This window comes from Microcaecilia unicolor, chromosome 3 (genome assembly GCF_901765095.1).
Source record: "Microcaecilia unicolor chromosome 3, aMicUni1.1, whole genome shotgun sequence".
Classification (NCBI taxonomy): Eukaryota; Metazoa; Chordata; class Amphibia; order Gymnophiona; family Siphonopidae; genus Microcaecilia; species Microcaecilia unicolor.
Genome location: NC_044033.1, coordinates 334639525 through 334662790, shown reverse-complemented (window position 1 = coordinate 334662790; position 23266 = coordinate 334639525). Strand labels below are relative to the sequence as shown.

The 23266-nt window shown below is 43.2% G+C and overlaps 1 pseudogene; it reads left to right on the top strand.

Annotated features, from left to right (window-relative positions):
- The window catches only part of LOC115464715, a 45772-nt pseudogene extending 25040 nt beyond the window's left edge, over window positions 1-20732 (top strand).
- The last annotated feature ends 2534 nt before the right edge of the window (window positions 20733-23266 follow it).

The following is a 23266-nucleotide window of genomic DNA, read 5'->3' as shown; positions in this document are numbered from 1 at the left end:
TCTATAAAAAGCGCTAAAAATACATATGCATTTTAATTGAATAATGAGCTAATCAGCACCAATATTTGGCATTTAACAAGCAATTATTGGTGCTAATAAGATTCAGAAAAGGGGGCGTGGAAATGGGAGGGACATGGGTGGATCAGGGCAGATCCTGGGCTTGACTTTTAGTTACGTGTGTAATTATAAAATAAAGGGGCTCCACACCTAAATCTAAGCAGGGGTATTTGCATCACGTTTACGTTGGTACAAATGGACGCACTAAATGTATGCCTGATCCTGGGCTTAAGCGCTATTCTATAAAATGCTTAACTTTAGGCGCGGTTTATAGAATACCTCTACATGCTTTTTTTCAGGTGACTTTCTTGAATTCCTCCCATAGGGTAGATTCAAATAAAAGAGGTAAAAAGTAGGCACCAAAAATATGAGCACTAAGGGAGAGATTCTATATATGGCGCCTAAAAAATCCACGTGGAAAAGATTGCCAACTAAGGAGTCCTTTTACTTAGGTGCACTGAAAAATGGTCTGTGGTAGTGTAGGCGTGGGTTTTGGGTGCACGCAGATCCATTTTTCAATCTGCCTGTAAAAAATGACTTTTGTCGAAAATGGACGTGCAGCAAAATACAAATTGGTGTGCATCCATTTTGGGTCCAAGACCTTACCGCCAGCCATTGACTTAGCAATAAGGTCTCACTCTTTAACCAGGCAGTAATGACCTACGTGTGTAGAATGACACTTGACATACGTAGCTGACGCATGTCAGAAAATAAAAATTATTTTGCGGACGTGCATAGCATACATGCGTCAAAAATGAAATTACCTTAAGGCCAAAATGGTAGCCGGGTGGTAAATCCAAATTGGTGAGCACTGGGTGCGCGTTGGTGCCTATTGGGCTCATTTTCAAAAGAGAAGGATGTCCAAAATGTGACACAAAAGGCACATAGACGTCTTTCTGAAAGAGAAACGTCCAAACCCAATAATAAAAAAAAGACGAAAAGACGTTCTAACCACTAGGAAGTCCAATTATAGATGTCTCCATAAGGGGCATGTTAGAGGTGTGTTTTGGGCAGCCTCATGAAATAAACGACTCCAGCGTATAACGGATAGCAAAATGCTTTCACATTGGCAGGAACGTGGACATACATAGTTAGACCTTATATAAAAGCATCTAGGGTAAGAGGTAAGTTGTCTATTAAACCCCTTCAAGATTTGCCAGGTAAGAAGAAAATAGAGAACTGCAGCACTGGGTTAAGACCAGTGATCGATGCATAATGTAAGCAGCGCCAGCCGTCAAAAGAAGCGCACGTTCTGTCACTAAATTCTAATTATCCCAAGAACACTAAATCCTGCTAAGACATGCCCCTATGACATAACGTTACAGGCGCACGACGGAGACCTCGCAACTTTTAAGAAGCACAAGAATGTTATGTAAATACGAGGTTCCAGGAGAATAATCTTTAACGTTGAATACAGCAACAATCTTCTTCTAAAATTTTACTGATATGATACCATAATGAACACCACCAAACTGTTCCTTGCAATCTACTCCTTACCCCTGATCCACCTAACAATGACCATCTAACTCGCAGAAATCAACAATATACCCGTACTAATCAATAACCGAACACGGATCAGACACACCACATCACACCAAACCGACATAAACCAAAATAAAGGAAAAGAACCAACAAGTGTACAACCTCAACAAAATGAAAAGATAGATGACAAAAAATCCACACAAACCGTGGAGGAGTGGCCTAGTGGTTAGGGTGGTGGACTTTGGTCCTGGGGAACTGAAGAACTGAGTTCGATTCCCACTTCAGGCACAGGCAGCTCCTTGTGACTCTGGGCAAGTCACTTAACCCTCCATTGCCCCAGGTACAAATAAGTACCTGTATACAATATGTATGCTGCATTGAGCCTGCCATGAGTGGGAAAGCGTGGGGTACAAATGTAACAAAAATAAATAAACGACAGCTAACAAAAGCCCACATAACACTGAATGTAGAAGACCCATACCAAAAAATTCAAATAGGCTATGTCAACGCCAGATCCGTAGTAAACAAAACAACAATAATAACATTGGATCACATCAGCGAAACTTGATCTACTCTTCATCACTGAAACATGGATCCATGATCAGAAGGACCCTATAATCTTAAACCTATTGTAACCCTAAGGGGTTAAGATAGTTAAAAAAAAAAAGGAAAAAATACTTACCTGATCCCCAAGTGAGGTGTGGGCCACTTTGGGGCGTTTTGGGGTGGTTTGAGAGAGGGGGAGGTGTTGCGGTGTCCGGCACTGTTGTGGTGCTGGCTTGTCCAGCCTTTTGGGGCCGTTCTGGGCCAGTGGCAGAGGGCAGCAGCAGCCCAGGACACTCCGGGCGTTCCGGGGGGGGAGGGCGGTGCTGTCCTGGAAGCTGGGGCATTATGGCCGGTTTCGGGTCGTTCTGAGGAGGCCACAGGTTGGAGGGGCACTGCGGGAGGCGTCGTCGGGGTTTTCTCGGCCCGGGGATGGTTGGGCACGTCCCCGGGCGTGGCGTGCTGGACCGGGCATTGCCGTCATCTTCGGCCCCGGTTTTGGGCTGGTTGTGGCCGGCGACAGTGGGGCCAGGGGACGCTCGTGGCGTTTGGTTGGGGTCATAGGGTGGTGTGGCGTCCAGCCGCGATCATGCGGGGACACCAGTGCAGGAGGTAAGGGGAGACTCCCAGCAGGAGGAAGGCTGGTCTGTGGCCTAGCCTGCCAGGAGGGGGGAGGAGGACGCAGCATGCATGTGCTTGACGTGCACAGCGTCTATCCTGGAGCTCCGGTAGGCCTCACTGAGGCCTGGGGCTCGGTGGGCCCAGAGGGAGTTCCAGGGATTTTTGGTTTTCTGGGGTGTTTTTGTTGTGGCTCTGTTTTTGGATACAGACCATCGGGACCGGATTTGTTGGGGGTTGTCGTGTCAAGGGACCTACGGGAATAAGGTAAGGGGTCGTATGACTCAAAACTTTATTCAGTTTTTAAAAATTTGATGGTTTTGGGAATTTTGGGTCTAGGATGGAAAGGGTTAATTGGATTTGAATTATTTTTGCAGTTTTGAATTTGGGGGATTTTATTAATATTTTCTGAGTGGTTAAAAATTGAAAATTTAAATTTTAAGGAGTAGTTTTAGGGGGGCTAAAAAGGGTCTAAATTGGGGTTTAAAATTATAAATTAGATGCTGAAGGTATAGAAACTACTACTACTATTTAACATTTCTAAAGCGCTACCAGGGTTACGCAGCGCTGTACAATCTAACAAAGAAGGACAGTCCCTGCTCAAAGGAGCTTACAATCTAAACGACAAAAAAGGATGAAATTAATTTTTGAATTAGGAATTAATTTAATTTGGTAAAAAGAAAAACAAAAAAGGCAACAGTCTACTTGCTACATAAAAGTCTGTTATAAAAAGTAGACCGATACACATATATAAAAACAAAGAAATAATTTATTCAAACCAAGATAAAAGTAGTACCTGACGTGGCCACGTTTCGCCCTCAGGCTGCGTCAGGGGTAAAACTACAAATAAAAACATTAAAATAGTGATAACATCATCTCAAGTAATGTACACACACACACACACACACACATATATATATATATATATATAAGTCATAACAGCAAATGATAAAATAAAGTACAATAAATGCATTACACATTCAAAAGTAAAATGGAGGAGGAGATAAGACAAGCCACTTTTCAAACATATAAAAGTGTATAAAACGTTGGATGGATTTAATCAAATCCAATAATGTATCAATACATAACTAAAAATCAGGAGTGATCAACATACCCCTTCAAAAAAAGCCTAAAACAAAATTAAAAAGATATACATTAATCCCATCTTGATCAGCCCATGTATCACAAACTCTATATCTCACCAGTCAGCTCAATTAAAATTCTCATCATATCATCAGTTGACTATATTTCATTGTGTAAAGCATTCAATTACTCACTGTTATAAATCTTCTACAAATAGACTACTACTACTACTACTACTACTATTTAGCATTTCTATAGTGCTACAAAGCATAAGCAGCGCTGCACAAACATAGAAGAAAGACAGTCCCTGCTCAAAGAGCTTACAATCTAATAGACAAAAAATAAATAAAGTAAGCAAATCAAATCAATTAATGTGAACGAGAAGGAAGAGAGGAGGGTAGGTGGAGGCGAGTGGTTACAAGTGGTTACGAGTCAAAAGCAATGTTAAAGAGGTGGGCTTTCAGTCTAGATTTAAAGGTGGCCAAGGATGGGGCAAGATGTAGGGGCTCAGGAAGTTTATTCCAGGCGTAGGGTGCAGCGAGACAAAAGGCGCGAAGTCTGGAGTTGGCAGTAGTGGAGAAGGGAACAGATAAGAAGGATTTATCCATGGAGCGGAGTGCACGGGAAGGGGTGTAGGAATGGACTAGTGTGGAGAGATACTGGGGAGCATAGAGTGAGTACAATAGACCACCTTGAATCCTAAAACTTTATCAGCCTTTACTATAACATCATCAAAAGACATGGCTGCATAGATGAAACTAACTTTCAAAAGACCATAACTCATTCTATAGTAAATATACTTATACATCTGCTTTACTCCATGCTGCCATCTCCCATAACATCACATAGATTAAAGCTGACTACTTGTCAGCAGACACTGCTCTGGATCAAAATGCAACAGCAATACTATCTGTGCTGTGGCTTCCCATTTTTATTTATTATTAAAAAAAGAGAAAACACTCTATTTCTCCCTCAATCACCAAACAAGCTCATTCTTACTAGAGATGTAGAGTTTGTGATACATGGGCTGATCAAGATGGGATTAATGTATATCTTTTTAATTTTGTTTTAGGCTTTTTTTGAAGGGGTATGTTGATCACCTCTGATTTTTAGGTATGTATTGATACATTATTGGATTTGATTAAATCCATCCAACGTTTTATACACTTTCATATGTTTGAAAAGTGGCTTGTCTTATCTCCTTCTCCATTTTACTTTTGAATGTGTAATGCATTTATTGTACTTTATTTTATCATTTGCTGTTATGACTTTATATATATATATATATATATATATATATATATATATATATATATATATATATATATATATATATATGTACATTACTTGAGATGATGTTATCACTATTTTAATGTTTTTATTTGTAGTTTTACCCCTGACGCAGCCTGAGGGCGAAACGTGGCCACGTCGGGTACTGCTTTTATCTTGGTTTGAATAAATTATTTCATTGTTTTTATATATGTGTATCGGTCTACTTTTTATAACAGACATTAATTTAATTTGGGACATTTAAATGGGTTTATTTGAGAAAATGGTAGGGCGGACATTAAATAGAATTATTTTTGAAAAGTAAAAACATGGTGCAGGGGGGAATGAAGGGCTGAATTATAATTGAAAAATTGGTACAGTTTGCGGTAACTTAGGATTTTATTTTGAAAGAAATTACATTTTCACATTGGCTTCTATGGGGAAAATAAAAAGAAAATGGAGACTGAGTAGGGTCAGTTGGAATTCCAATGGTCAGGTAAAAAAAAAAGGAGTTCTAGGGGACATTTCTATTGGTCAGAGAAGCACTGGTACTCAGGCCAGAATTCCATTGGCTTGGCAACGCTGAAGCTGATGATTGGGAGAAGGAGCTGAAGCAGAAGGAGAGGCTGTGTGCTGCAGTGTGTCTGTGAATGACTGACAACTTTAGTAGAATTTAAGTCATTAATAGACAAAGTGAGGAATTTGGAGAGAGGGAGAGGAGAAATGGTGAGAGTGTGGATCCTGTGCCCTGAGTGCTTGAGGTTATTCCCTCCTTGGGATAGGGAATTAGGAACAATAAGTTCTGTAAGTTTGAGGGGTAACAGGGAAATAGATAATAGGAAGGGTTGGGTGTGAACTAGTGGGGTATTAACTGTATAGGACCAAAATCCTGACTCAGGTATAATTAAAGGATAAACCAGAGCTAAAATGTCTGTGTATGGGAGAAGGTTTGGGGAATAGAATGTTATGTGAGCAGGAGTGTAGAAGGAGAGTGCTGCAACAGGAATGGTGTGAGTGCACTTCAGGGCTGCTCCTGTTAGGACAGGGTAATTAAGAGGGGCATAATCGAACGTCACCAGCGAAATAGGTCGCCGGCGATCTATTTTGGCGGTGGCGCTACAGCTGGCCGGAACCGTATTATCGAAAAAGATGGCCGGCCATCTTTTTTTTCCCCGATAATATGGTGTAGCCTGGCCAAATGCCAGAGTTTGCCGGGTTTGAGATGGCCGGTTTTGTTTTTCAGCGATAATGGAAAAAAATGCCGGCGATCTCAAACCCGGCGAAATCCAAGGCATTTGGTCATGGGAGGAGCCAGCATTTGTAGTGCACTGGTCCTCCTGACATGCCAGGACACCAACCGGGCACCCTAGGGGGCACTTCTAAAAATGTTTGAAAAATATACAAATAGCTCCCAGGTGCATAGCTCCCTTAACTTTGGTGCTGAGCCCCCCAAATCCCCCCCAAAACCCACTCCCCACAATTCTACACCACTACCATAGCCCTTATGGGTGAAGGGGGGCACCTACATGTGGGTACAGTGGGTTTTGGGGTTTGGAAGTCTCAACACTTAGCACCACAAGTGTAACAGGTAGGGGGGGATGGACCTGGGTCTGCCTGCCTGAAGTGCACTGCACCCATTAAAAAGTGCTCCAGGGACTTGCATACTGCTGTCAGGGAGCTGGGTATGACATTTGAGGCTGGCAAAAAAGTTTTTTATTTTTATTTTTTTAGTGTGGGAGGGGGTTGCTGACCACTGGGGGAGTATGGGGAGGTCATCCCCCATTCCCTCTGGTGGTCATCTGGTCAATTGGGGCACCTTTTTGAGGCTTGGTCGTGAAAATTAAAGGACCAAGTAAACCTGGCGAAATACTGATTAACGCCGCTTTTTTTCCCATTATCCGAAAAGCTGGCCATCTGGTAGCCAAGCCCATGCCCACCATGTCTTTGCTTTGCCGTCGACACGCCCCCTTGAACTTTCGCCGGCGCAGCGAAGGGAAAGCGGCGATGGTGTCATAAAAAGCAGCTTTTGATTATACCGATTTTGCCGCTTTTCCGAGATTGCCGGCCATCTCCCGATTTATGTCGGAAGATCGCCGGCGATCACTTTCAAAAATAATCCTGTAAGCGAGGTTAGGATTGAAAAGAAAGGGTATTTTATTTGAATTTAATTTTGATTAGCAAGAGGCCACAGTTTTGAGCGAATAAATTTAATATCCCCCACAGAGAAGTATCACCTAAAATAGGGAGAGAGGGTTTTGCCTCCTGTTTATTTTGTTAAGGAAGGTGAAAAGAATCCTAAAGAGCTGGTGTTTGGAGAAATTCTGGGCCCCCATGCAAGAAAGGCTTCTACTCACATCAATGAACAAACTGAGTTAAGAGTGTTCCACAGCTAAGTGATATTTGCATTATAACTAGAAAGAGAGAAAAAGAAAAATGCTTACATGATGATCTAGCTGGGAAATACATTCCGGACGCCTGAAGAGGAAGGTTCTGCAAAACAAAATCGGTTGCCAAAGAATCACATTCTTTATGCATTTACAATAAAAAACAATTCACAGAAAGTAAAGGTTCACAAATTTAAAAGGCTGTAAAAGGAAAAACAAAAGTACGTATCTGATGTCTGGTGCTTAGCTCAGTTGGTAAAGTTACCCTGTGGAAAGGAAACAAATGAAAATGGTCACATTTGTTAATCTCATATAGTTACAAATTGTCAATAGAAGCCAACCGAATTGGGGGTAAGGAAACATAGGGCCAGATGCACTAAACTTTAACGACCCTTTTACAACCCTTTAACGAACAAGTTTTAAACCGTGACATGCATTAAAGGCCTTTTTCCGAAGACGACAGCAGCTAACGAAAACAGAATGCAGATGAGCAAATTGCTTAGAAACTCTATTGGAATGAGATGCACTAAAATTTTCCGCTTGCCCTAACGCAGGAAAACTCCGGGAAAGCTAACGAGAGGTCTGTACCTCTCATTAGGGCTGCCCGGCTTCCAAACTGTAATGTAAAAAAAAAATCGGGAGGGGGGGGCAAAAACGCTCATCAGGAGCGTCCTTTATGAGCATCCTTTCCCCCCCCCACCCGAGGTCGCCGCTGCTCCCCGCTCCCCCTGCATTAAAAAGCAAAAACTTATAAAACTTTATCAGCCCCGGCCCCCCTCCCTCCCTTTCTCCTTTTTCTCCCACAGCTCCACCTCCCACCATCCTCTGCCCCTGTGCCCCCCCCCACCCGAGGTCGCTGCTGCTCCCTGCTTCCCCCTGCATAAAAAATCAAAATTTTAGCAGCCCCGACCCCCCTCCCTTCCTTTCTCTCTACTTTCTCCCACAGCTCCGCCTCCCACCATCCTACACCCCATGCCCCGCCCCCTTGAGGTCGTCACCGCGGCTCCCCCCTCCACCGGGCCCTCGCTCCGCCTTATCGGGCCCGCGCAGTGCCTCTTACCTCTGTGTCTTCAGGATGTCTCTGCTTTCCTGACCTGGGCCCGCCCCCGTCTGACGTATGTAACCTACGTAGGCAGTGAATAAGTGTTACAGCTGTGTGTATAGAAAACAAGCAGTAACTGAAAAAGGTAGTATTACCGTTAAATGTGTATTTCTATGAACTATTAAATGGTTGGGTTTTTAAAATTTCCTTAAATAAAATAAGAAAAGAAAACTTGAAATTAGTTCTCTCTCTAGTTTTTTGTATCTTATCTCCCCTACTGGGTAATGTGTTTGTGGTACTCGGTCTAGGCTACTTCCATCAACTGACCCAGAGCACATTGATATAACAGCTCAACCCAGGTGTGGGGGGAGGGGCTTACACTGTGTCCTCCAGGATACAAAATCACTCACTGGACCAGAAAATAAAAAAGAGGAGGGGGCATAGCACTCATCTACCGATCTCACCTCACGATTAAAACCACTGTGGGATCTATAACAACCCACCTTGAAATAGCATCAATCAGAATCCAACACAAAACCCTTCTCAACCACCTAAACTGTGTCCTATTCTACAGACCACCATGTAACTGGAACGAAAGCCAGGCGGACTTCATGGACTTCGTTTCAAATATATGTGTATCTAACTCCAATACACTAGTATTAGGAGACATTAACCTTCACCTTGAAGACCCAAACTCTACCAAAGCACAAGATTGCAAGGACTTCCTTCATCTATGTAACCTTACATGGCCACACATGCAAACAACCCACGCGAAGGGTCACACACTCGACCTCATCTCATACAAACTGTCCACTGATCAGAACCGAACCATCACACAAACTAGATGGACAGAAACACCATGGACCGACCATTACAAGCTAAACCTATCCCTAAAATGGCGAAAAAGGGGTTCTCTCCACACGCGAGAACACACAACTTATACCAGGAGAGGCCAAATAGACCCGGTTACTTTCTGGCAACACATATACAACAACGATTGGACAGCATAAACGGAATCCATATATTACTTCTCAGAATGAGACAAAAGATGCAGACACATATTAGACGAAATAGTACCATTACAAATAAGAACTTCACATAGACATAACTTGACACCGTGGTTCAACGAAGAACTGAAAAAGCTAAAAATACAATCTAGGAAACTGGAATGCGCATGGAAAAAAACAAAAGATGAACACACACTCAAGGCATGGAAACAACTACAAAGGAAATACAAATACACAATAAGACAGACCAAAAGGTCGTACTACAAAACTAAAATTGGGCCGGACTACAAAAACACGAAGAAACGATACCATTTCATGAACAAACTACTAGACACAGCGCCGGTCACCACAACCAACACTGACATTCCATCTGCAGACAACCTTGCTAACTAATTCAATGAAAAAATAGTAAACCTACATAAAACCCTACCTCAGAACAACATGGACATAGAAAACTTCATTAATGGTCTAGACCCAACCCCTGGTGAATACCCGGCTGACCGAATATGGTCCAATTTTGCTCTCCTCGGCACCGACACAGTTACCCAGGCGATAAAACAATACTCCAACAGCCATTGACAACTGGACACCTGCCCCAGCTACCTAATACGATCTGCCCCCCACCGCTTCATAATAGATCTTACATCCCACTTAAACTTCATGCTTCAACAGGGTATCTACCCTAAAGAAAAAGGCAACATCCTGCTCACCCCAATACCAAAAGACACCAAGAAAAAAAAAACAAATGACATTACCAACTACCGCCCAGTAGCATCTATCCCATTAGTAGTCAAACTAATGGAAGGACTGGTGATCAAACAACTCAATGACTACATACACAAATTCACTATACTACATGAGTCACAATCAGGATTTTGACTCCTACACAGCACTGAAACAGTACTACTCACTCTCCTAAACAAATTCAAGCAGGAAATAGCAATAGGTAAGAGCATTCTCCTCCTCCAATTTGACATGTCAAGTGCGTTTGACATGGTTAACCATAACATATTGCTAAGACTCATAGAATACTTCAGAATCAGTGATGGCACTCTCAATTGGATTAAGGGTTTCCTAACCACAAGAACATAACAAGTGAAATCAAAAACAAACATATCATCACCGTGGAAACCAGGCTGCGGAGTACCGCAAGGATCACCACTATCACTGATCCTTTTCAACCTCATAATAACTCCACTAGCCAAGACCCTATCCACCCAAGGCCTTAACCCATTTATCTAGGCTGATGATGTCACATTATACATCCCTTTCAAACATGATCTGGCAGAAATCACCAACGAAATCAAGCTAAGTTTAAACATCATGAACTCATGGGCAAATGCATTCCAACTAAAACTCAATACTTGCATGAGGGCGGGGCCAACAGAGATGGTTACATAGCGACGAACATGAAGACAAAACCCCCCCCTTCACTTCAGCCACAAAGTCAGCTTCACCATGTTGCAGGTGGATGGCTGGAGGGGAGGGAAAGAGAGGGGGCAACTACCCTGGAACAGGGAGGGAGGGAGAAAGGGGGGGCAACGACGCTGGAACTAACTTGGAGGGGGGCCAGACTGACAGAAACTGGGATGGATGGAGGGAGGGGAGACCCAGAAAGTGGGAGGGAGGGGGAGTGGGGGAAACGACCCTGGAACAGGGTGGGTGGGAGGGAGGAACAGCGGACACTGGAACTTGGAGGGGGCGCGGACCCTGGAACTTGGAGGTGGGCCGACCCTGGAACTTAGAGGGGGGCCAGGCAGACCCAGAAACTGGGATGGAGGTGTCACACACACTCACACATTCACTCTCGCTCTGTCACACACACTCACACATTCACTCTTTCTGTATCACACACTCACTCTCACACACACTCTGTAAAACACACACACTCCAAGGAAAACCTTGCTAGCGCTCTTTTCATTTCTGTCAGAAACGGGCCTTTTTTCCTAGAATAGTAATAATGAAATAAATTTGAGCAGAAATATGTTTGAACTTGGCAGTTAACTTGACAGATACATTCACTATTGGAATTCTAATTTTTAGCTTCATCATTATCTGAAGAACGTCCACTTTAAGAACAATCTGGATGAAGAGATCTTTTTTGATGAGAATAGAGACCTGAACACTGGCTACAATATTGTAAATCTGGTCCCTCTACCCAGTGGAGTACTGCATCGTGAGATTGTTGGAAGTTATAATCCTTATGCTTCCCAAGGGCAGGATTTCATCATCAATGAGAAGGCAATCGTTTGGGAGAATTCATTCATCCAGGTCAGATTTGAGAGACAGAGAATGAGGGAAGACCTGGACCATGTTGAATCATGCATGTCGCTAACTGCATCTGTGCAACTGGATTATCACAATTTTATATGATGGTAAAATAATAAAGCAGTAGGCCTGGTAAATAGTTTTTAAAATTCATAAATGCATGAATATTTATGTTCATAGAAAGCTAAGAATATGAACAATTCTGAAAAAGATATTAGTGTAAGCCCCCCTTCTACTTTTACCTGAATATGATTCGAATATGTCGCCTCAGACAGTGTTCTTTTAAAAATAAAAGAAATGCTTTATTAAAAACACTAAGGAGTCCTTTTTCTAAGCCGTGGTAAAAAGTGGCTTGCGATAGTGTTGGTGCGGGTTTTGGGCGAGCACAGAAATATTTTCAGTGCAGGTACCAAAAATGCCTTTTTTTCTTTTCTTTTGATGAAAATGGATGTACGGCAAAATCAAAATTGCCACGTGTTCATTTTGGGTGTCTGACCTTACCGCCTGCCATAGACCTAGTGGTAAAGAATCTGCGTGGAAAGGACCTATACATGTCAGATGCCACTTGGCGCGTGTTCGCTACACGCACCTGAAAATAAAAATTATTTTTCAGATATGCGTAGCAGATATGCGCCAGAAATGAAATTACTGCAAAAAAATCACATGGTAGTCGGGGCGGGAAATCAGTTTTGGTGCATGTTGTGTGCCCGTAGAGCCTACCACGGCTTAGTAAAAGAGGCCCTTGGTTGCCATTTTAATACGTAGGTGCCTATCCAGCTTATTTTTGAAAGAGAAAAACGCCTATAGTGCGACCTAAATCGGGAGATAGACGTTTGTCTCGCAAAGGCGCCCAAATCAGTATAATCGAAAGCCAATTTTGGGCGTTTCCAACTGCACTCCATCGCGGAAACGAATAAAGTTGACGGGGGCGTGTCAGAGGCGTGGTGGAGGCGGAACTGGGATGTGGTTATCAGCCGAGGAGAGATGGGCGTCTTTAGCTGATAATTGAAAAAAAGGCGTTTTTACTGCGATTTTGGGTCACTTTTTTTGGACCCTATTTTTTCACGAACAAGTCCCAAAAAAGTACTCCAACTGCCCCGATGACCACTGGAGGGAATCAGGGATGACCTCCCCGGACTCCCCCAGTGGTCACTAACCCCCCCCCCCCTTACCAGAAAAAAACCCACTTTAAAAACTTTTTTTCCAGCCTCTATGCCATCCTCAAATGCCGTACCCACCTCCATGACAACAAAATGTGTTTGATCCTGTCACAGCCTTTCCCTGGGTCAGATGTGGCTCTCGGGTGCACTACAGGGTCACATCAGCATTGCATTGTGGTGGGTGTAGGGTATTGGGCTCCGTGATTTCATTAGCTTGTGTTACAGTCTCACAATGTTGGTAGTTGGTAGGCTCTTCTCCCATGGTGCTTTTCCCCCTGCCTACTGGGTCAGAGTGTGCCCTGTTGTCTTTCCTGTTGTAGTCCATGCGGTAGTGGCCATTTTTGTAAGCCAGTTTTAGTTCCCTTTCCTGTGTTAGCCACGTTAGACAACTTAGTTCTTCCCTTGAATGTGGCTGAAAGAGGGCATTGTACAGCATTCTGCCAGCTCTGACCTACTGCTAATCTCACTACCAGGGAGACTCGTTGCCAGTGGGGCACAACCTCTGATCTGCAGTTAATTGTGAGTAAAGGCGGTTATTCCAATAAAGGACGTTTTCGGAGAGATTAGTCTTCAGGTGTCAACTGATGTGCCAATGTTATATAGCAGCAACCAGTCCTAGAGGCCTGCGTGTATGCAGGTCCCTGGAGCACTTTTAGTGGGTACCGCAGTGCACTTCAGCTAGGTGGCCCCAGGCCCATCCCCCCCCCCACCTGTAACACTTGTGCCGGTAAATGGGAGGCCTCCAAAACCCACTGTACCCACATGTAGGTGCCCCCTTCACCCCTAAGAGCTATGGTAGTGTTGTACATTTGTGGGTAGTGGGTTTTGGGGGAGGGAGGTTGGGAGCTCAGCACCCGTGGTAAGGGAGCTATGCATGTGGGAGCTTTTTCTCAAGTCCACCGCACTGACCTAGGGTGCCCAGTTGGTGTCCTGGCATATCAGGGGGGCCAGTGTACTACAAATCATGGCCCCTCCCATGATCAAATGGCTCGGATTAGGACGTTTTTGAGCTGGGCGTTTGTTTTTTTTAACGATAATGGAAACTAAAAATGCCCAGCTCAAAAACGTCCATTTTTTCGAAAATTCGGTTCGGCCCGCCCCTTCACGGACCCGTTCTCGGAGATAAACGCCCATGGAGATAGGCGTTTCCATTCGATTATGCCCCTCCACGTGGACTGAACATGCTCCAAATTGGAGTTACCGCCGGGTTACCACGTGGCCCTTGTGGTAATTTCAAATTTGGTGCGTGTATGCTATGCACGTCTGAAAAATATTTTTTATTTCCTGGTGCGCTTAATGGATGTGTGCCAAGTGGCATTTGACCATGTAGGTCTTTACCACCCGGATTCTTTACCGCTAGGTCAATGGCTGTCGATAAGGTTTCAGACGCATAATGGACATGCGGCAATTTTGATTGTACCGCACGTCCATTTTCATCAAAAAAGGCCTTTTTTTTTTACAGGCGCACACTAAAAAATGGATTGACACGCACCCAAAACCTGTGTATACACTACCGCAAACCATTTTTCAGTGTGGCTTTTTTAAAAGGACCCCCTAACCATGCCTCAAGTTCTCTTAAAAACCTGAGAGGAAAAATATGTAAATTATTCTCTCAAAAAGAAAAGATATTACAATCTATATATATATTTGTAAAGATTTCAGATATAGAACAATAAAATATGACTAATGAATGTTTTAAATGAATATTTTTGTTCTAATTAAGATGTGTTAAATATTAATACTAGTTAAAATGTTAAATAACCATAGAATCTTTGTTAACGTGTTCAGAGATGAATAGCCCTAGTGAAAAAAATTTAAGTAAGCAGTTACAACCAAAGTTCTGGGCCAAACCAGACAAAAATGTAAACACCATCAATAAAAGAACATATAAGCTCAGCTGAATCTTTTACAGTAAGTGCATTGCAGCTCTGTTCGAGATCCTTTTCACTTTAAGTCCTCATGGAACAATCTTAGACCCCCTTTTACAAAGCTGCACAGCAATGTCGACACAACCTATTCAAAGTGAATGGGCTGTATCGGCATTACCGCACCGCCTGTTGCTAGAACAGCTTTGTAAAAGGGGGCCTTAATCCTTAATGTAGTTAAGAAGATTTCTTCAACAAGGCTTTTATCTAAACATCAGCTAAGTATAACAAATTTTATTGTAGGACAATAGCAACTTTCCTTTAAGCAAAATAAACCTAGGCAGGTAAGTATTTAGGGTAAACGTCAAGTAAGTTAGTTTCTCACTTAATTGTGTGAAAACACTCTTAAAATGGTATTTTTGACTCAGTCTGTACACGTAGTGTGAGTTCGCACTGGTGAAGAAGACTTATCTGACTTCCAATTTCTTTTACTTTTCTTCCACATTGGGACCGGCCCTTTTAATCTTTCTTCAGCTGAGGATCTTCGGTACTTGTGCCTCTCTTTAAAGAAATAAAATGATAAACACTATCTGCTTATCTCTGTGTCCTATAAGAAGAAATCAGGATACCTACATACTATCTAGGGGGTCCTTTTACAAAGCCGTGTAGGCGCCTACGTGCGTCTACCACGTGGATACTGTGTGGTCCGGGCGGTAATTTAATTTTTTACGCACGTCCACTACGTTCGTTGGAAAATATTTTTTATTTTCTGGCACTTGGCGTTAACCGGGCAGTAATCAGTATTGTACGCGCGCTGTCCATTACCGCCCAGCTAACGCGTGAGACCTTACCACTAAGTCAACAGGTGGCGGTAGGGTCTCAGACCCAAAATGGACTAGCACCAATTTTTATTTTGCCGCACGTGTATTTTCGGCAAAAAAAAAAGGGCCTGTTTTACAGGCACTCTGAAAAATGGATCTGCATGCATACAAAAGATGCGCCTACACTAGCGCAGGCTATTTTTCAGCTAACCTTAGTAAAAAGGACCCCTATGTGTTTCTGCCAGATGCACCAGGATACCTGTTCTGTGAAGACTCTTAGGGGTCCTTTTACTAAGGTGCGCTGAAAAATGGCCTGCGGTAGTGTAGGCGCATATTTTGGGTGCACACAGAATAATTTTTCAGCGCACCTACAAAAAATGCCTTTTTAAAATTTTTGCCAAAAATGGACGTGTGGCAAAATGAAAATTGCAACGCATCCATTTAGGGTCTGAGACCTTACCGCTAGAAATTGACATAGCGGTAAGGTCTCATAGTAATGACCTATGCGCATCAAATGTCACTTGACACATGTAGCTGACGCATGCCAGAAATTAAAAAATATATTTTGGATATGCATAGCCGAAATGCGCCAAAATTGAAATTATAGTGAGGGCCACATGGTAACCAGGCAGTAACCCCAATTTGGCACATGTTGGGCACACGTAGTCACCTACACAGCTTAGTAAAAGAGCCCCTCACTTTAAAATTAAAAAATAATAATTATTTAAATCCTTTGCTAGATTTCCTAATTTGATCTGACCTCTTATTCCCTAGTCTATTCTACTAGTCTTCTTGTTGAGTTTGTTGTCTTCAGAAAAACGCTTCTCCACAATTAGCTTTCACTTTTACCATATTCAACTCTCACTTAGGCCCCCTTTCATCAAGCTGTGCTAGCGACTGTCACTGCGGTAATGGGCTTTGTCTGCATTACTGTGCGGCATCCGCTAGCACTGCTTGATAAAAGGGGGCCTAAGTTATAAACAGTAAGTCCTCTCCCCCCAAAATAAAAAAAATTAAAAGCTGAATAATAATATTTTCTTTTAGTTGAAGTAGTTGGAAGATAATTAAAATTATAACCTCCCAGAGAGATATTGTTTTCACTTAAATCTCTATTCCATCAAAACTGGGACAATATGATCAAAATTTACTCTGTTCAAATCTCTTACTTGTATAGATTAATTTAAATACCACCTTATTTTATTCAAGATGATCAGAAAAATTAGAAAACTTTTGGTTTCTTTAACTTTCAGTAACTCTTTAGCTAAGAATCAAATTTACCCAAGAAAGGTTTTAAACCTTCAATATTCATAAGCAGGACTCTTTATTTTTCAGATTAGAGTCACAGAATACTATAAATATTTATATATAAACCCAGACTTTGTAATATCTCTGCTTAAGACTTCTCACTCATGGACTAACTCTTCAGGCTTTCTATGAATAGTCGGAAAATCACAGGATTTTACTCTTTATATTTAAACACTGACAAAATCTCAGAAATTTCTTCACTCCACTTTAAATAACTTAACTCTTAATCTTTAAGAGGGAAAATCCTTTACATCCAGGAAAGGACCTAAATTTCCTACCAAAATACATTTCACTTTTCTTTATCCTTTTCTCCTTATAATCTGCAAGTTAACTTTTTTTCAAATTCTCTCTCAGTGACAAATCATGCAGATGACAACCCCTCAACCTCTTTCTTCTTCACAATCTAACACTCTTCTCCCCAGAGACTCTGGAAAAATCCCCAGAATCAGGTCCCTTCTCTGTGCTGTGCAGCCAAGCAGATTCAAGCTATGCAATTGTTTGGAGACGGCTTGTCAAAACTGAGCCCTGCACAGCCCAGATGTTATTAAAACATTAAAAATTATACTATAAACCCCCCTGTTTTCTCTTTTTAGTCATCTGCAACATGTTACAGCCATGCTTTATACAGATTTATGTGAAAAACTGTATTTTAAATCCCTTTTAAACCCACAACGGGAAACTCACATCTTAACACATTTTACCTATTTAACTTTCCTAAAGAAGGTCACAACCCACCTCTGACACCTCTGGGCACCTAAATTCTTCAATTTATAACAGTGTCCATGCATTTCAAATACTTTCAATATTTACTTTATAAGTCGGGTGGGTGTCAGTGCCAGTCTCCTTTAATGGAACTGGACATGTGCGATAATTTGTGCCATTTTCAGGCTGTTGCTGGGCTGCCCTGGACCCCCTTTGCTCTCCCAGCACCCTCCTCAACAAAATGCCCGTAATCGTGTATGTGCGATTGTGCAACTGCCACTCATCACTCTAGGATCAGGGCAACATCAAGCCCCTTCTATGTGGGCTTCTTCATTCCTCCTTGGACACCTTATTTAATTATAAATATGGGTCTCTGAATGGCCAAATTATTTATTTTTATTCCCGGGCCTCTTGCATCTTCTCTAGTGCCGTGTATGTGCAGCTGATATCATTAGTGATGTCACCATGCATAATTGAGATTATATCATGGGCCTGCCCCTGCCTCAGCCTCAAACCAGAGACTTTCTTGTTGCACCTCCCTGACTGAAAATGACCCTCCAGTGGCTTGGAAATGGAAATTGCAGGACCATGAATCATGCAGGCACCACTCATGACATTGACCTAAACAAAAAAGAAAGACTACCCACAAACAAAAAACGGTGCAAACAACATTAAAAATGAAATGAAAAAAAAAAGCAACATTTTTGAGATGCCCATCCCTATTTATGACTAAACCAAGACAACTGAGGAGGAGGAGGAGGAGGAAAATATCATGTAAATAGCCAGTTGCTGTTGGCGTCTGCCTAATTCTTGTCATTTGTTATAAACACTGTCCTTTATTGCTGAAAAAGATACATTTTAAGTAAAGTTGGTAGTTCTGAACTCCAACTTGTGACTATACTGAATTATTGAAAGCAAGAAGGTGTAGCATGAGTGGATGTGAACAGCTTAGTAAGGAGGGGCCTTAGTTTTCAAAGTAACCTGAAAAAAATATGAAATAGCAGCACACATGACCTTTCTGTTCCAAGCTGAATTTAAGAGGCTTGACAGATACAGAAACATGCACAGGTGAATGTTATATCAAATTACCCAGATTTTTCTTTCAATATTTAGACACCTCCTCAATCCAAATGCAGTGAGAGCTGCCCTCCTGGCTTCAGAAAATCAACCAGGGAGAGACAACCCATCTGCTGCTGACTGTATTCCGTGTCCACAAGGAGAAATCTCAAACCAAAGTGGTGAGTGATGCCATGTGGCATGTCAGTGACTGTGGGTTATTAGCTATGGTGCTCATTTTCAAAAGAGAAAAACATATCAAAAGCAGCACAAAACGTCAGGTGGACATTTTTTCTCGCCAACTTGTCTAAATTGTGATTTTCAAAACTCAGATTTCAGACCTTTTACTCTACAGGTCATCTAAATTGCAAGGGGGCAATGTTGGAGGTGTGTTTTGGGTGAGACTTGGGTGGGCTTTAAATATGGTTATTTTTCTGCTATAACGGAACAGAAAAAAGGTCCAAGGTAGAAAAGAAGTATGTTTTCCTCTAGACCTGTTCTAATCTTGACAAAGTCTGACAAATGTGCCATAGCCAACCAGCTGATCACTGGAGGAATGAAGGCATGTGTTTTGACCTGGAACAATGCCCAGGAAAGAGGAGAGAGCACGCAAATGTTTCAAAAGATAAAATGCTAGCTCCAAGCCTTTAAAAGCAAATGCAATATTAAAAAATAAATATTTAAAAATATATAAATAAATATATATATATTTCAGCTATTGGCCCGGGAGCATCGGGCTGATGTTTTGCGACCCGATGCTCCAGGATGGTAAAATAGCCGATTAATGACTAACATGCAGTGACTTAAATATTGCTGCAGTATTTTAAATCAAGCGACATTAGGGTCGCATTATTTGGCCTCCCTCAAGCCACCCCTGAGTTGAAGAAAAGGGCTGAGATACATAGGAAACAATACCAGTCATACATTTTTTATTTAGTAAGATAATTTACATTTATTCTTGGCAAAGCATCTGTCTACTGTCCATACTGATTCTGATTTGTAACTGGTTGATCTGCATCAAAACTACTTCACCGTTCTAAACATCAGAATATTATAGAGCAACATTATCTGCTGTAGTCTGAGGTATAGAAAATTAATTAAATGTTCATGCACTGTTCCCAAATCAGTGCTGTTTATGAGATATTGAGACTATATTCCTCTTCCACAGATATGGACAACTGTGTGAAATGTCGAGATGACCACTGGCCCAATCATAATAGAGATAGCTGTATCCCAAAACCAATAATTTTCCTTTCCTATGAAGAGGCTCTAGGGATGGCTTTGACTACCAGCAGCATTTTCTTCTCTCTTATCAATGCAATCATTCTGGGAATTGTCATTCATTACCGAGACACACCTATTGTGAGAGCCAATAACCAGGGCATCAGCTATATCCTCCTCATCTCCCTTATGATCTGCTTTCTATGCTCCTTGATGTTCATTGGCCATCCTGAGCCCGTGACCTGCATTCTCCGCAATACTACCTTTGGGATGACTTTCTCAATCTCTCTCTCATCTATTCTGGCAAAAACCATCACTGTGGTTATGGCTTTTCATGCAGCCAAGCCTGGAAGCAAGCTCCGGAAATGGATGGGTTCCAGGATCTCATATACTATAATATTTTCCAGTTCTTTTTTTCAATTTATTCTCTGTCTCATCTGGTTGTTTACTGTTCCCCCATTCCCATATCTTAATATGCAATCAGAAACTGGGTCAATATTAATTGAATGTAATGAAGGGTCAATGATTTCATTTTACTGTGTTCTGGGTTTCCTGGGATTTCTGGCCGGTATCAGCTTCATCATTGCGTTCTTATCAAGAAATCTACCTGACAGTTTCAATGAGGCCAAGTACATTACTTTCAGCATGCTGGTGTTCTGCAGTGTTTGGATAACTTTTATCCCAACATATCTAAGCACAAGAGGAAAATACATGGTAGCATTGGAGATATTTGCCATACAAGCTTCCAGTGCTGGACTGCTAGGATGTATCTTTATGCCCAAATGTTGCATTATCCTATTGAGGCCTGATATGAACCGCAGGAAATATCTAACAAAAAATAACAACTGAAATGAATGTTTGTTTTTTTGAAATTCTGTAGAAGTTAAAGCTGTACTAATTCAAATTTATGGAATTATCTTTGATTTGGATCTTCAATTCATATGATTATTAATGCTTAGCTTTTTCTATCTCTTAGGCACCCTTTTACTAAGCCGCATAGAGGGGCATAATCGAACGGTGACGGCCATCTCCTTGGCTGGCGCCGCAACTGGGCAGAGCCAACCGTATTTTCAAAAAAGATGGCCAGCCATCTTTTCTTTCTCTAATACGGTTGGGGCCTGCTTAATGTTGAGATCGCCGGGTTTAGAGATGGGCGGCTTTGGTTTTCGCCCATAATAGAAACCTGGCTTGGCGATCTCAAACCTGGCGAAATGCAAGGTATTTGGTCATGGGAGGAGCCAGCATTTGTAGTGCACTGGTCCCCCTGACATACCAGGACACCAACCGGGCACCCTAGGGGGCACTGCAGTGGACTTCAAAAATTGCTCCCAGGTGCATAGTTCCCTTACCTTGGGTGCTGATCCCCCCAAATCTCCCCCAAAACCCACTCCCCACAACTCTACACCACTACCATAGCCCTAAGGGGTGAAGGGGGCACCTACATGTGGGTACAGTGGGTTTTGGGGGGGTGTTTGGAGGGCTCACATTTACCAGCACAAGTGTAACAGGTAGGGGGGAATGGGCCTGGGTCCGCCTGTCTGAAGTGCACTGCACCCACAAAAACCTGCTTCAGGTATCTGCATACTGCTGTCAGGGAGCTGGGTATGACATTTGAGGCTGGCATATAGGCTGGCAAAAAAATGTTTAAATATTTTTTTTGGGTGGGAGGGGATTGGTGACCACTGGAGGAGTAAGGGGAGGTCATCCCCGATTCCCTCCGGTGGTCATCTGGTGAATTGGGGCACTTTTTTGAGGCTTGGTCGTAAAAATAACTGGACCAAGTGAAGCCGGTGAAATGCCGGTGAAATGCCAGCCATCTCGTAACCACGCCCCCATCATGCCCCCATCCTGCCTTCTGTACCCTGCCGACACACCCCCTTGAAGTTTAAAAGTAATACAACCCCCCAAACCTTCAGTTGTTCCTCTAGGTTATACGTGACACCATTCACAACAAGAACCCTTTCCTTAAACAGCTTAAAAGATTTACCTAAAACCAAAAACGTTGTCTTATTGTCGTTGTATTTTAACCTAAAAGAAGTGGTCCAGCTGGTTAAGACTTCAATTCCTTTCTCTATTTCTTGAGGAATTTCACATAAAGTATGAATACATACAATAATTATTGTAACATCATCTGCATAGATGTATGTTTGAAACCCAGCTATAGAGAGTTGATTTGCTAATTGTGACATTAAAACATTGAATAAAATGGTTATAGTAGGGGTTAATTCTATAAGTAGGTTCTAAAGTTAGGTTGCCTACATTATTTTATAAAATATTAGCCATTAAGCCCGTTAAAACGGGCGAGTATTGGTATATTCTATTTTGATGTCTAACTCCCTCCCTCCCAGCTCCAAGGCCCCATTCCCTCCCCCCTCCCCTCCCAGCTGCAAGGCCCCCTGCCCTCCCTCTTTCCCTGCCAGCTCCAAGGCCCTCTGTCCCTCCCTCCCAGCTCCAAGGCCCCCCGCCTTCCCTCCCAGTTCCAAGGCCCCATTCCCTCCCAGCTCCAAGGGTCCCCCTCCGTCCCTCCCACCGAGCCAGCTCCAAGGCCCCCTCTGTCCATCCCTCCCAGCTCCAAGGCCCCCCTCCTTCTGACCTCCCATGTCCAGCATCCTCCCTCCTTCCCTGCCAGCTCCCTCCCAGCTCCAAGGCCCCCTCCCAGCTCCAAGGCCCAAGTTCCAAGGCCCCTCCTCCCTCCCAGCTCCAAGGCCCCCTCCCTCCCAGCTCCAAGGCTCCCCTCCGTCCAACCCTCCCACGTCCAGCATTTCTCCTGCCCTCCCCTCCCTCCCCCCCGAAGTTGCCGCCGCTGCCCTCCCCCCCTCCACCTGGGCCGGGCCCTCTCCTCTCCATTAAACGTACAGCGCCTCACCTCCGAAACCGCAGCAGGCAGATCACCTCCCGTCGGCCTTCCTTCCCTGCCTGTGTCCCGCCCTCATGTGACATAATGTCGGCGAGGGCGGGACACAGCAGGGAAGGAAGGCCGACGGGAGCTGATCTGCCTGCTGTGGTTTCGTCACTGTAAGTTCAATGGAGAAGAGAGGGCCCGGCCCGGGTAGAGGGGGGCCGGCGGCGACCTCGGGGTGGGGGGGGGGGGGAGCGGTAGCGGTGACCTTGGGGGGGTGGGGGGAGCGGTAGCGGTAGCGACCTCAGCGGTTCCCTCCCTCCCCTTCTGTGTGGTGCACTCCTCAGCGCAGTTTCCCTCTCTGTTCCGTCATCACGTCTTGATGCGGGGGCGGGACAGAGAGGGAAGTCTCTACTGTGCATTTGCAGATGAGTCGGTCACTTGCCATTTATATGTTTGACTAGCATGACAGGGATGTGAGCATATGTGTCTAAGCTAGAACACTTATGCCAGCCATGTTTACAGCTAAATGCAGGTGGTACAT